Source organism: Ochotona curzoniae, unplaced genomic scaffold (assembly GCF_017591425.1).
Source record: "Ochotona curzoniae isolate NIBS_2020 unplaced genomic scaffold, NIBS_Ocur_1.0 patch142, whole genome shotgun sequence".
Lineage (NCBI taxonomy): Eukaryota > Metazoa > Chordata > Mammalia > Lagomorpha > Ochotonidae > Ochotona > Ochotona curzoniae.
Window position 1 is genome coordinate 119,036 of NW_024466687.1, and position 15,086 is coordinate 134,121.

Sequence of the window (15,086 nt, forward strand, 5' to 3'; positions counted from 1 at the left end):
GCTGATTCATATCTGAAGTGAACGGAAAAACGTACGTTCTTGAAGCGAAGGAAGTGAAGTTTTATCGTCACTTCTCTCCCCCTCGAAGGACTCATTCATTTCTTTTGGAGGTCGCAAAGGCGCAGAGCTGCGTGTTGGAGTAGACGTTGCTGGGGCGTGAACCTCTGAGGAGCCGAGGTGGGCCAGTCCCCAGCACAGAAACGTGGGCGATCACGGAGTTGCAAGGTGAAACTGCTTGCGACGTCACACAGTTTGATTTGTTCTAAATGAACGATGCATGGAGAACTAGGGAATCTGACATTTAGATTGGCTAGACTTCTTTTTGTGTGTGAAGTTGCTTTTTTTTTTTTTTTTTTTTTTTACAATCTTTACATAGTTAATTAGGGCATAGGGGTTCAACAGCTACAAGAAAGAGGGTAAGACTATCATTTCCACACTTTTTTTTCTTTCTGGGGCAAAAGGGGAGGTAAAGGGAGAAACCGGGAGAAACCCCACCCAGTCTCCCACCCATCCCAGGTCCCTGATGTGGGGCATGCTCCAAGGGTTTTGCTCAAGTGGTTTTGATAGTTCAACAGTTATGAATCGCTGCCAGTCTCGTCATTCTGAGCACGAAGAAATCACGCCAGACTCCACTGGTTGACATAGTCCATCTTAGAGTCTCCGTTTGCCCTGTTTTTCACTGCCAACATATGGCTGAGGTAGTTGACTGACTTGTTCTGTCCTCTGTCTTTTCATGGTTAGGGTTCTGAGTCTGGCAATTCAATTGAGGGGATCCCCAAAGAAACTTTGAGGTGTTCCCAGACCAGATTCTTGTGTGTACTAGCAAGTACAGGACTCAGTTCAGTCCATCACCCCAATCAACTGGTGGTTGTGATTGCTGGGTCGTTTCTGTTTCCACCTCTGTCTTCCACGTGAACCAATGGGTGTTGTCATCTATCCTGATTCTGCCCAGCACATACTCGGCCCTCGCATAAACCAGTGGGAGCTGCAGTCTAGTCAGAGCGACCCACAATAACCCCCACCAGGCCTGCCCCCATCCTGGTTCCCATGCTTGCCAGTATGTGCAGCAGACTAGTCCAGTCTGTCCCACATTCCATTCAGCTCTCATATACGTCAATGGACATTGAAGCCTAGTTCAATCCAACCAGCTCCACTATCCAGTCCATGCACATGCTGTTGGGTGTCCTTCTGTCCAGCCACGTCTGCCCCAGTCCTTGTTTTCATGCTCTCCAGTGGAAGTGATAATCCAAGAGGGAGGTGCCCATTATTTCCCTCCTGGGCCCACTCCCACTCCCAGATCATGCACTCTCCAGGTGATTCTGCAGTTTAACTTGACAGAGCTAACCCCCAGTGCCAGCTTTTGTCAGCTGATGCTGTAGCAAAGCCCAAGCAACCCTCACCCATTCTGATTTAGGCTTGCACCAGTGGAAACAATTAGCCCAGCCTGGCTCTTCCCTGATCTAGCTCATATGAAGCCCACAGGTGTTGTAGCCCTGCCCGGTTTGATCTTCACCCAGCTCAAGCTCTCCAGTGGGAGTAGCTGTCCAGCAGCGGAGCACCCCTATCATGTTTCCTATCATGCTTCTTGCGCTTACCTGCAGGGATTGTGTCCTGCCAGAGGAGTTGCCCAGGCTCCTCCATCAGAACCTCTCCCAATGCCAGATTTTGCACATACCAGGGGGTCCATGAGCCAGTCCTACTCAGTCTACCTCCTGTCCTAGCAGGAACAGTGGCTTTTCCTGACTGGCCTTCAACCCAATCTGGTTCTTGCTGTTGGATGTTTCAGCCCAGCCAAGGCTCGTCCATACCCACATACAGTTTACGTATGGCTCAGTAGGGGTTGAGACCTAGCCTAGTCTGTTCCACATCTACCCTGGTCCTCCAGAACACCAGACAGTGTTGGGGTCTGGCCCGGCCTGGTGCATCCAGTCCCAGTCCACACTTGTGCCAAGGGAGACTACAACTGTTTCCTGATCAGAATGCAGCCCCCATTCCAGCCCACATGCCTATTGGTGGGAACCTCAACCCAGTTAGGGTGTCCCCTTAGCTCCCCAACCTGGCCTGTTCCCAGCCATAGATCATGCACATGCCAGCAGTTGCTCTGACTCAGCTTAGCTCAGCCCCTCACCTGTCTCAGCCTCTGCTTTAGACACTTTGGCTTAGCGTCCCTGGCTCACACAGACCAGTAGGTGCAAGAGCCTAGCTTGGCATGACCTGTGCTCCATGCTGGTTTCTAGTTTTGCTTGTGGGCTAAGGTTTGCTCAGTCCTGCCTGGTACACCCCATTCCATTACCAATTTACACATTAGCCAGCTATTGGAGCTACTTTTCCCAGCTTGTCTGACCCCTAGGTCTGTACTGCATGTTCACCAGCGGGAACTATGACTTGCCAGGGGAGTTTCCCAAGTTCTTCCACTTGACCCACTCCCAGACCCAGTTCTCATACATGCCAATGGGTTTTAGGCCAGTGCCTGGCATAGTCTGGCCTTCCATTTGGCCTTGTATGAGCTGGTGAACATTGCAGCCTGGCCCACCCCACACCCTTTTCAGGATGCACATTTGGGTGTTGCTGCCTTGACCAGCCCAGACTGTTGTGGGTTCTTAACCTGTGAGTGATGGCAGGTTCCTTGGTCACACCTAACTTAGTCCATCACCACCCCAACTCTTGAGCTAACCAGTGGGGCTAGTATTTCCATGGGGTTTGGCCCACACATCCCCCACAGAATCTATCCCTGGATATGGTTCTCTCATGTGCTATTTAATGTCATGGCCCTGCCTAATGTGACCCATCTCCTGATCCATCATCATGTCAGGTACAAGGATCTGGGCCTGTTAGACAAACCCTGAGCTTTAGTTTTTGCATGAACTGGTGTTCGGTGGTCAGCATTGTGCGGTGATTACAGGTTGTACACAGGATTTTTAAAAGTTTGGTATATTCCTCTTATCCATAGATATCATCTGGTCCCTCTCCTCTAACCTACCAGGTCTCATTACCCTTACTTACCTTCAAAGGAAAAGTTACTCTGTCATTGGGAATCTTTAGGATTGATTCACATCCCAGAAGCACAGTGGGCTCAACATGGAGCTTCCTAAGCGCAATTCAAAGAACCCATTGGTCAGCTCTACTCAGTTTACCTCTTGACCTGGCCTTTCCTGACCAGTCTTCAACCCTTTCCGGTTATTATTGATGGATGTTACAGCACAGTCTAAACTGATCCACATGCAGACACTGCTCACACCTGGCTCAGCAGGAGCAAAAACCTAACCTAGCCTATCTGACACCTGGTCCTCACGAGAACCAGTGGGTCCTGGGGTATAACTCAGTCTGGCGCACTCAGCTCCAGTCCACATTTGTGCCAAGGTAGGTTGCAGCCATGTACAGACCAAAACACGGTTCTCATTCCAGTCCCATGCTTACCAGTGGGAACCACAACCCAGGCAGGTCATCCTTTTAGCTCCCCAACCAGTTCTGTTCCCAACTATAGATCTTGCATGGGCGATGGTTGCTCTGACCCAGCTTGGCCTAATCCCTCACCTGTCATGACCTTTGCCTTTGGATACTGTATTCTGGCCTGACCCAGTCTACCCCAAGTGCCACCACTTGATGGTGTGTCCTGGAATCTGGCTCTGCTCCATCTGCTCCCATCCTAGGCTCATGCAATCTGGCAGATGTGACAGCCTAGCTGAGCTTGACCTGTGCTCCAGCCTGGTTTCTGGTCTTGCTGGTGAGGTAAGGTTGGCTCAGCCCTGTCCTGTCTGTCCTCCTCCAAAACCAACCCACACATTAGCCAACAATTGGAGTTTCCCTACTCAGGCTGCCCAACACCCAGGCCTGGAACATGTGCTCACCAGCAGGAGCTGTGACCCCAGTAGGGGAGTTTCCCAGGTTCTCCCACTTGGCCCACTCCCTGACCCAGATCTCACATGCTCCAGCAGGTGCTAGGCCCTTGCCTAGCATAGTCTGCCACTCCATCTTGGCCTTTGTATGAGCTGGAGAATGTTGCAGCCTGGCCTGCCTCACACCATTTTAGGATGCACATGTGGGTGCTGTAGCCTGGACCTGCCCAGCCTGTTTCCAGCCCCAGCACCCATGAGTGTCACCATGGTCACTCCTAGCTCAGCCCATCACCACCTCAACTCTTAAGCTAACCAACAGGACTTGTATTTCCACAGGGTTGGCCCACTTACTCCCACAGAATCTACCCCTGGACCTGGTTCTTTTGTGTGCTGGTTAGTGTCATGACCCTGCCTAATGTGACCCATCCCCTGTTCCAACACTCAGTCAGGTACTGGGATCTAGCTCTGCCAGACAGGCCCCCAGCCATAGCTTTCATGTGGGCTGGTGTGTGGCAGTCAGCTATATATATATATATATATTAGTGAGCTATGTTTTGCGCTGACAGTCCATCTCAGTACTCCTATGTAGACTGATGAATCAGTCTGACCCAAACAGATCTTACAGACTGCCCCCTCCAAACCACCAGGTCTCAGTCCCCATGCTTGCCTGCAAGTTCAGTGACGCCGTCACTGGGAGTCACACAGGATTCATTCCTCATATACACACACATTGGCCTTATCCATGGATGTTCCTAGGGATATTACACACCCCCAAAACCCTAGAGCTCGTCTTCTGGTGGCCAGTGCAGCAAGTGGCACCAGATTCTGCCTGCTTGCCACCCAAAGCTCAGGACTCACTCACGGCATGGCTGTGGTGACCATGGCCAGAATCCCAAGCCTTGAGTCCAACCTGGTTCAGGTACCTCCTGCCTCATTTCATCAGGGTCCAGGGTATAGTGGGGGTGTGTGGGGAGGATAACTCTACTTTTCTGCTTGGTGCCCTCCTGTGACTTCCAAACTTATTATGGGAAATAAAGCAAGTATTTTAAGACAGAAAATAAGTGATCATCCATAAAGCCAGAATATCTGTGAGACCATCCAACCACGTTGAAATCTTGGTCACACCTTTACTTCAACTGGGTGGCACAAGAATTGCCCAGCCGTTTCTTAACTGGTTAAGAGACCACCAATGGGGAAGCTTTTCTGGAAACAATCTGGAATTGAATGCAGTTTCCCAAATTATGAATAACATGACTGGGAAAATTGCATTGCCTCTCTAAGACTTAGTTATCTTCTCCGTATGCTGAAACTAACAGTATGATATTGCCTATTTGCTTACCTCCTAACCTTGTTTTGAAGATTGAATACGGAAACTACAAGTGAGTGTCTTCCTTGAGTTTCCTTCTTCTAATCAACCCATGCACATTTATTGACTCTTTGTAAAAGATCAGGCACTGCTGAGGTTTCTAAGAACGTTATGTTTTTAACGGAGCTTACATTCTGGTTGTATACAGAAATTACATGAAGTATTAATAAAAATGGAACAAGATAAGCACCCAATGCTGTGGCATAGTGGGATAAACTGCCACTTCCAACACTGGCCTCCCATGTTGAAACATCAGTAAGAGTCCTGGCTACTTCTGATCTAGGTCCCAATTAATGTACCGGGGAAGGCAGTAGAAAATGTTGTAGATACTTGGGGACCTGTCACCCATATAAGAGACCCAAATGGAGTTCTGAACTCCATTAGTATGGCCCAGCTGTGGCAATTGTAGCAATTTGGTAAGTGAACCAGAGAAGGGAAGGTCTCTCTCTCTCTCTCTCTCTCTATCTCTTCTTCATCCTCCCTTTCCCATAAACTCTGTCAAATAAATGAATAAATCTTAAAAATGAACTGCATAGTCTCGGGGTATATGATAAGGTTCATGAAGGAACTAAAACTGAATGATAAGAAAAGCAGATAGGAAGGGGTTTTTGTTTGTTTGTATTAATATAAACCAGGAAAGGCCTTCCTGAGAAAGTATTTGGATTGAGATGAAATATAAAGTCAACTATGCAAAAAACTAAGCACAGAGAATCTAGGCAGAGGGAAAAAGCAGAGCAAGTGTGTGGCACGGTCAGTGAACTTGCCTGTCAATGCTTCTGCAGCAGTCAGTGTGTGCTAGGTACAATGAGGCTTTGGTGTAATGATGACAAACAAATCACATGTGGCCCCTACCTTTGGGAAGCCTGCAGTCTAGTGGTTGGACCACTGTATGCTCAGCATGTGGTCTGCACTTGATGGACAGGGAGACCTGTGGGAAAAGCCAATAACACCTAAGCAGAGATCCGAAGGTGGAGAAGAGCCAGTGGTGAGCTCTCCGAGGAAGAAGAACAGGAAGAACAAGGTCTCCAGGTAAGAAGCAGGATGGAGGTTTCCAGGAAGTGACAGAAGGCCAAACACTGTAAGATAGAAAGGAAGGATGTGTCCTGCAGGAATCAGACCAGGGAGGAATTTTTTTTTTTTTTCCCTGGGAGGCAGCTGTGGTAGCTCAAGTTACTGGGTTCCTACCATCTGATTAGGAGACCTGGACTACGGTCTGGGATTCTGGCTTTGGCCATAGCTTAACCCCCAGCCATTGAAAGCATTTGGGGAGTGAACCAATAGCTAAGTCCTCTCTCGCCTTCTGTGTTTACTTCTCAAATAAAATAATGATAATAAAGTATTTACTAAAAGAGTGATAAAAATGAGTCTCCAAAGAAAAAGTCAAGGTGTGAATAGGCAGGGAAAAGAGATTGGAAGACAAGCTAACAACACCTATAGCTAACTTGCTATCTGTGGTAAAAAAAAAAAAAATAGTTTGGATTGCATTGTAATTAGGAATAAAAACAATTGCAGGTCTAGTTATAAGGAAGCAAATCGTATTAGCTGAATCTAGAAAAATGTCTGTATGAATGCACCAAGAAAAAGCTCCATTTTACAGGGTTTTGTTTTGTTTTGCTTATTATGATGATGATGCTGACAATGACTAGAAGATGGCAATGATTAATAGGTGATCCCCTTGGTTGGCACATGAAGTGACCTGGTAGGATACACCCAGAACTTGTAAAGGCAGCTCTCCGATAGTGAGCCCTGATAAAAATCAATGAATAATGGATGAAGGCAGCCACCTGAGAAAGTATCTCAGCCTGAGACAAGGCCATTGCCTGAAGAGGGTCTCTGGAGAAGGAAGGAAGGAAGGAAGGAAGGAAGGAAGGAAGGAAGGAAGGAAGGAAGGAAGGAAGGAAGGAAGGAAGGAAAAGAAAGAAAAAGAAAAAATTCTGGAAAAAAATTTTCCCATTAATGGGAAGGGCTGGCTTGCAAGTTCAAACAGATTATCCCCAGTAAGCTTTAGCCTGGGCCACAGGTGTTTGAAGAGGAGGAGAGGAAGACTCCACGCTTCACGTGGCAGTGAGGTGTGCTCTGATGTGGGCTGGGAGGTGTTTCCCCCTTTCATCTTAATCTGAATGAAAATGATTCTCTTGATCCTGCAACATTCTTTCTTTACCATGTCTTATTTTTTAAGATTTATTTATTTGAACGCCAGTGTTTAGATAGAGGAGAGAGCGACAGAAGAGACAGACAGAGAGATCTTCCATCACTGGTTTATTCTTCAGATGACTTCAACCACCAGTGCTGAGACAGGGCAAAATCAGGAGCTTCTTCTGGGTCTCCCACATGGGCAGTAGAGGTCCAACAAGCACTTGGGCCATCTCCCACTGCTTTCCTCAGGGTATTTGCAGGTAGCTGGATGAGAAATGGAGCAGTTGGGACAGAAACCAGAGCCTTTACGGAATGCTGGTATCACAAGTGTTGGCTTTATCAACACCACCACAATGCCGGCCCCCTTCTTTACCATTTGAGTCATTGTTTTACTTTCCAGATGCTGGGTGCCAGTTAGTAACAGCTAAGGGGATCCGTTTTTCCACTAGCTGACCTGGGAGTGGTGCTCAGGCATCCTATCATGCAGCACGGACCCAGGACAGGCACCACAGCACTGATAAGAGAAGCCTTATCACCTCCTAGGTCATGTACATATGCACCCCCTGCAGCCCATTCATAAACCTCCTCAATCCCAGGAGCCTCTGTTTGGAGGCTCATGTTGTCCAAGAAGCTAACATGGTAACAAAATGCCAAGGGTCTATGATAGTTGGCAATTTTGAACTGCTAGAGAACACAATTTAATGAATCTTTTGCAACAACAACTGTAGGGGGTAGGAATAACTATCCTCATTTTACAGGCATATGATATTCATTCCAGTTTAGTTACATGGCAATTAGGGGATGATATTGTGGCATAGTGGGCTAAGATGACACTTCTGACATCAGCATCCTATGTTAGAGTGTCAGTTTAGGCCCCAGTTGTTCCATTTCTAATCCATATATCTGCTAATGCATCTGGGAATGCAGTGGAAGATGGTCCTTGCACTTAGGACTGCTACCACAGGTAAGAGATTAGGTTGAGTTCTTGAATCCTGACTTTGCCCTGCCTGGGCATTGTGGCAATTTGTGGAGTGTTGAGAAGATGGAAGAAATTGCTTTCTCCCTTTCTCTATTTCATTTACCTTTCAAACAAATAAGTTATATATATACTAAAAAGAGTATATATGTATGTTTATAAGAGGCTGAGTTTTAGTATTTCTTTAAGTGTCTGGTGAGCTTATAATTGTACTGTTTTTTGAAATTTTCAAAGTAAAATCTAAGGCCCTTTTATCTTTATTATGTCCAATTTAGAATTAAAAGAAAACACAATACAAAAGGCTTGAATGTTTCAGTATTGGTGAAAGTTAGAAACCAGGTGTTTTTGTTGCCAGGAAAGTTATCCAACACATGGGTGTTTACTGTTCTATATGAGTCTTTGGGTGCAGGTAGAATAATGGCCCCCAAAGACACCCAAGATTTGTGAATGGAACCACACAGGGCAAAGAAACCTTGCAGGTGATTATATTAGGGATTTTGAGACACAGAAATTCTCCTGGATTGTCTACGTGTATTTGATGGAAATCAGGAATCCTTCCAGGGAAATCAGAGTCAGAGAAGGCCATTTGATGAGATGGGAATGGCTGCTGTGAAAATGGAGAAGGAACCACAGAGCCAGAGAGGGATACAAATGGCTTTGGAAATAGGAAAGAGCAAAGAAACAGTATCTCAAACCGAACTTCTAGAAGGAACCAGCCCTACTGGCACCTGACTGCGGTCCAGTGTCCAGTGAGACCACTGAACTCTGGGAGTGGAAGAGTGTAGGCATGAAGTGTTTCAAGCCACCACAAATGCATTCCAGAATTAGCAATAGGGAATGAAGCTACTCAAAGGCCAGGCAACATTACCACATGTCATCAAGAGCAGAGAGATTAAACAGCTGAGCAAATTTGAAGAAATTTTAGAAGACAGGAAGGTTAAAAAAAAAAAGTGAACGGAACCTCTCCACATTCCTTCTGATTAGACCGAAGGATTTATGTTAATGAAAAACAAAAGCAAAGACAAACATTTGGTGTAGCAAGTGAGATGCCCACATCTCATATCCTAGTACCTGGTTTTAAGTCATTGTGCACTCTTTTTTTTTTCTTTTCTTTTACCTTATTTAGTTTAATAAAGAGAGAGAGAGAAGAGAAAGAGTAATTCCACCATCTGCTTGTTCACTCCCCAGACAGCTGCAATGGCTGGGACGGAGCCATGATGAAGGCAGAAACCAAGAGCTTCTGGGTCTTCTATGTGGGTGGCAGGATCCCAAAAACTTCAACCATTTTTCACTGCTTCCAGGTGTTATAGCAGAAAGTTGGGTTGGAAGTGGAGCAGCCAGAACTCAAATGAGCACTTACATAGGATGGTGTGTTGCAAGCAGTTGCTTAGCCAGCTCTGTCGTAATACCAGCCACTCTCTGGCACTCTTGGTTCTAGCTTCGTGCTAATACAGACCCTGCGAGGCAACAGATGATGGATGAAGCATTTGGATCCTTGCTATAGATCTGGGGGACCTGGAAAAGATTCTTAGCTTTGCTTCAGGCCTGACCCAGCCCTGGTCTTCTTGGGCATTTGAGTAGTGAATCAGCAGAAGGGAGCCTCTCTCTGTGTCTTTTTCTGTCTCTGTCTCTTAAAAAAAAAAAAGTAGATAAGAATTTTAAAACAACAACTGAAACTGGTGTACAAGGGCAGGTACTTGGCACAGTATTTAGGTCACTGTTTGGGATGCTTATAATAGAGTGCCTGGGTTCCCTTGCCAACTGCTTCACTTGCAGCTTCCCATTAGTGTGCATTCTGGGAGGCAGCTCAAGATCCTGCATTTCAGTTATTGGCAGGGAAATCTGGAGGGAGGTTGGGGCTCCTGTCTGTGGACTAATCTGTAAGCATTTGGGAAGCGGGCCAGTGTTTAGCAGATCTCTCTCTTCTCTGACTCTATATTTGCCTTACTGCTTTTCAAATTCATTGAAAATAAAAGAAAACAAGTTAACAAAAAGCAAACCCTGAATAGTCCCAGCTAGCTAGGCCTAGAGGCTGATGGGCAGGACCACTGCTCTCTCTGCCTTCCCTCAGCTCCCACAGGTGTCCTGGAGCCAGTGGCTCTTTGAGGATACCTGAAGCCAGAGGGGGCTGGGCAACATTATCTATCTCCCAGCCACTTCAGAGCTGTTTAGAGGAGTCTTTATAACCTATTGGCAAAATCTATAGGTGTCACTTAAGTGATATGAGAAATACTGCTTTGGTGCACTTAGGGAAGGGCACACTGTCTCCATTCCTCATTCTTTCCACCGATGCTATATAACTGAATAACAAGGGCAGGAGGAAATGGGGGAACTTTGCATCTGTGGAACTGATGTGACAAGCACTCATCAAATAGTCACACAGAAGTGAGGTATCGTTATAACCCTGCATACATGTATTACAGAAACTGTTGGGGGAGAAGGGAGCTTTTATTATCATTCTCTGCTAAGACAACCATAGAAGCAATTAAATGTGCATGTGTTACCCTCATGTGTTATCCTGAGAACAGGACCAGCCCAGAATGTCACAGATCCAGAGCAAAGGAACAAGCAGGGTGAGTTTCTCAGAGGCATTCTGGGAGATCCGAGGGCTAATGAACCTTTGCATCCATTGAGAAATAAGTTCAGACAGTAACAAGCAGTCTAGCGACCACACCAGCGTCCCTGGCCTCCAGCATTCTCCAGTTCTGCTCCTTTTGTCTCCCTGGGTGCACAAGCTACAGTTTGCTTGGACCTTTGTCTCATCTTTTTGGGCATTGCAGCCAACAGTTTGCTTTTTCCTCTACTTGGGCCTCATGATATGGAGATTTCCAGGAAGATGACACTAAGGCTAAGGGAGACTTGGAGATTTTAACAAGAGAACGTGAATCTGTAGGAGGAGGAAGCAGAGATAGGAGATTCCTTGGAAGTGGTGAATAATCTTCCTGATTATGAAGAAATCACAGATGTTAATTAGGCCCTTTGAACCTTCCAGGAGCAAGAATGGACGCTAGGGAAAGAATGTTCCAGGCAAAGGAAGCAGAGTGAGTGCAGATCCGGGTGGATGGAGGATGGGGTGGAGGCTAGGGAGTAAGTGTGGAGTTTCTCTGACACTCCAGGAAGGCCCCTGTGGCCAGAGTCCAGGGCACCACCCAGACCAGTGGCAGAGATCGCTGTATCACTGATGCAGGCATTCACACAAGCTACCACAGTAAGTAGGGCAAGAACCAGGAAATTCAGATTTCTCTTGTTCCTATCTTGTAAGAACATGGAAGTTGCAACCAAAAAAGGGATCTGTGGCTTGTGGTGCAGTCACTTGTCACACCTTTAAAGATTCACTCACGGTTAATCGTCCCAGAGAAGGTGCCCCTTCCTGCCACTAGAGTGTGAGGCAGGACTGGGTTAGGAGACGACTTCTGTTGGTGATCACCAGGGACAAAGAATGTGGAATTCAAGCCAAAACGAGCATCTCTAAGAAGATTCCTGACATAAAACTTCTTACCATTTCATCTCCTTTTAGTCTCAAGAATGAACAAGAAAGCTCTGTGGAGGACAGAGGTCTTCAGCTACAAAAGTCCTCGAAAAGTTTTGCATTCTCCACCCACTCACTACTCCACTTCCATGTGTGCTAACAAGTGGCGGGTGAAGCTACTTGGGCCAGCCCTGGTCTCCCACATTGGGTGGGTACATTGGTCTGACCCAGACACACCATCTAGTTTCTCCCCTCTATACTCCTGGTCTCACCTTCTTCACCTACGGTGCAGTAGCCCGTCTAAGGAAGCCATCAGAAGTCATTCCTCCGCTAACAAATATGCCCTCAGAACTCCCTCCTCTGACACAAACCCAGACCTCCTTCCCTGGGGCAATCTGAAGCCTGCTCCTTACAACATTTGCCACATATCTTAAAACAAAAAGGAAAATAGAATAGGCTATATGCTGGCAAGTTGGTAGAGTTAACACAGAGGTAGCATTAACCAGACCCAGAATTCCCACCAGCAACTGGCTGCTTTTCTCCCAGCAGTGTAACACTTCCCTAGGTACAAGGCAGCCTAGGCAATTGCTACAACTGGGGAGGGTTTCTTAAAATAAACTTGATCCAAAGTAATAGCAGAGTTTGATGAACTCTAGTAATTGTGTGCAAGAGTATAACCACCACAAAAATTAAAATATAGATTCATAACACCCTAAAATTTTTCTGTTACCTTTTTTTGTATCTGATACCTTAGCCTCAAAAAAACTCCTACTAACATAGAAAAGTTTGGCTGCTTTTGAATTTCAGAAGAATGGAACAGCTTGTCTGTGCTATGCTCCTCTTATTCAGAATAATCCATGGGAATCGTTGCAATAATCTAGGTTCATTGACTTAGATGGTATTTCATTGCTTGGGTAATTTTGATACACACACCTTCTCTTGTGTAAATATGTGGGATTGGGATGACTAGGACAAAAAAAAATTATTGGAAAGACGGATGTCAGATTTACTGAGAGAAGGAGATACATAGAGAGATTGTCTGTCTGCCAGTTCACTCCCTAAGTGGCCACAATGGCTGATGCTGCACCTACCAGAAGTCATGAGCCAGGATTTTCTTCCAGGTCTCCCGTGCAGGTGCAGGGTCCCAAGGCGTTGGGCCGCCCTTGACTGTTCTCCCAGGCACAGGCAGGGAGCTGGATAGGAAGTGGAGTGGCCGAGACATGAACTGGTGCCCATATAGGACCCTGGCACATGCTATGCAAGGACCCCAGCCACTAGACTATGGGGCTAGGCCCCTGCCATAGATTTTTTTTTTATTAATTGCATTGCATTATGTGACACAGTGTTATAGGCACTGGGATTCCCCCCACCCCTCCCCAAACCCTCTCCCCATGGTGGATTTCTCCACCTTGCTGCGTTACCACAGTTCAAATTCAGTTGAGGTTCTTTCATTGGAAGTATTTACCAAGCATAAAGTCCAGCATCTTATTATCCTAGTGAGTTCAACGATTTCTTGGTGCGACCATCTCTGGTCTGAAGGTAAAGCCGGCAAAGTATTGTCCCAATCAATTAAAAGCCCCAACATAACATCAACAACAATTTACAACATTATGGCATTAATTAACATGGTATTGATTAGCCAATATGTTAATAGGAAAATCCCTGCCATATATTTTTAAGCTAAAAATTTTAGATAAAGCTTATTACTGTAAAACTTTAAAAAGTTAATTTTGTGGGCCTCATGCAATGGTTTAGTGGCTAAATCTTCATCTTTCAAGCACTGGGATCCCATATGGGCACTGATTCATGTCACAGATGCTCCACTTCCCATTCAGCTCTCTGTGGCCTGGGAAAGCACTAGAGGATGGCTCTAAGCCTTAGAATTCTGCACTCTCAAGGGAGACCTGGAGGAGGCTCTTGGTTCCTGGCTTTGGATCAAGCTGTTGCAGCCATTTGGGAACTGAACCAGTGGATGGAAGATCTTTCTCCGTGTCTTTCCTCTCTGTTGAGAGTTTGAATCCTAACTCTGCTTGTGATTCCATTTCCAGATAATGAGGACCCTAGGAGGCAACTTAGGTACTTGGGTCCCTGTCATGCGTGGGAGAGACCCAAACTGAATTCCAGGTTCCTAGCCCCAGCCTGGCCCAATCCTGGCTGTTGTGGACATTTAGGGGAGTGAACCAAAAGATGGAGAATCTCTGTCTCAGTTACTCTCCTCTCTCTCTTTTGCTTTTTGAATGAACTACAGTAATGCATTTAAACTTGAAAAATTCTATTACATTCTATTGGTTGGAATTCAATCAGGCGAAAACATCTAACTCCAAGAAAGGGCTGGGACATGCTGTCAGTGTCCTGGGGATGAGCAGGTTGATGATAAGTTGGTGGCATTTGTTACAGGGACCTAAAAGAAGTATGGAGTTATAGAAGTTTTGGCCAGAGATGTAGCAAATCCATTTTTAGCTCATTTCCTGGGGAGCACTGCACACACTGGTGGCTGCTCTTGGGTTAGGGTGGTGTGGATGCTCTCAATCCTCCCAGCTCCAGCAGCAGTGTGGGTGTGGGTTATCAGGCTGCTTGCCAAGTTCTCTCAATTACCCCGAGGGAGAGTATGTGTGGAGAAGTAGAGCATTACTAATGTGCCCAAATTTCAACAATCCAGTTTTTCTACTCTCTGGGTAATTATTCATGGGCTCTCATTTATCTCAGGGGCTTGGGAAAACTCCAGTTTGTGAGCTTTCTTTGCTCTCCACTGTGTCTACATCAAACTCCTCACTGTCCACAGCGGATTAGAAGTGCTGCCTAGGTTACCATTTCTCTGTTCAAAGCAGCCAGACACCTGGTCACATGTTTGCTAGAGAAAGAATAACAACTTTTACTCTGTCTCCACCCCCTTATCTTACTCTTGTTACAAAGGTAATCAACCCTGAAATGGCCAGAAAACACTGTGTGGGCATGATCAGTAAGGAAGCAGGACAGTTTAGGAAGACTCCAAGGAAACTCAGCATCTTATAACAGAATTGTTATCAATCCCCCAACACCTAAGACCATAACTCCCAAACAAAACCCCACCACCTATCCCTCTAGTCTTCCATGCTGCCCTATTGCTTTCTTGATGACGCATGCAATCCTGTGACTGACAGCTCTTCCTGGCCCAGTCAATGCCCTTTCTTTTGTGTTATTACCCTCACAACGCTCTTACACCCCGCCTCCCCCAAAATACCTATCTCATTGCAATTTCCTGGATATGTCATGGCTTTTCATGTATTCATTAGGTATCACACATCCTATAATGTCTAGTCCACT